Here is an 826-nt window from a genome sequence, read left to right as displayed (position 1 = left end):
CAATCCAAAAGACACACTAAAGCTATCCTTTCCTTTAGCGACTTCCCTCAAGTTAAGAGGTGGAATATTTTGATTGGCTGTGGAGTTTGACCCTGGGAAGAGTTTTTTTAAAAAGGATTTTGTGATGTAGCATTTTCTCTGAACCTGCAAAATTAGGGCTCACAGTTGAGAAGGCCAACCCACCATAAAACTGTTATTTCTTAATACGAGTTAATAAGCGTTCAAAGGAGGCTTAGAACAACTTCCTAAAAAGCACAAATACAGAGGAAGTTATATTAGAGCCCTGTGGACTTTTTTTCCCCTATGCTTCTATTTTTAAAAATATTTTCTCTTAGGACAGTTTAATAGTAACTGTGCCCTAACACTTTAGCCACTTACTGAATGACATACACAATGTAGTGTCTATGTTCTCATGAGACACAAACCATCCCAATAAGTTTGTTACTAAGGGATTCCTTTTGAGTCACTAAACAACTCATGGGTTTAGCATAAAGAAAAATGACCACTGAAAGCATATTACAAGATCATCATATCCAAACATAACAGAAGAGAATAGCAGGGAGCACGCGCCACGCGTTCCAGGAGCTCAACACTGAACTCCTGGACTCATGACCCCTGCCTCAGCCCCGCCAAGATGGGATTACAGGCTTGTGCCACAGCACTATATATGTGTGTGTGTATGTGTGTGTGTGCATGCGTGTGCCCATGCTCACCCAAAAATATATTTTTTAAAGTAACCGCAATCTTTAAATTTGCATCACATACCTTCCTGACAGAGGTAAAGGGCAGAGGAGAGAAAGACAGCATCCAGCTCCAGTTTGTGCAT

The sequence above is a fragment of the Rhinopithecus roxellana genome, chromosome 7 (assembly GCF_007565055.1).
Source record: "Rhinopithecus roxellana isolate Shanxi Qingling chromosome 7, ASM756505v1, whole genome shotgun sequence".
Lineage (NCBI taxonomy): Eukaryota > Metazoa > Chordata > Mammalia > Primates > Cercopithecidae > Rhinopithecus > Rhinopithecus roxellana.
Note: the sequence above shows the minus strand (reverse complement) of the source record.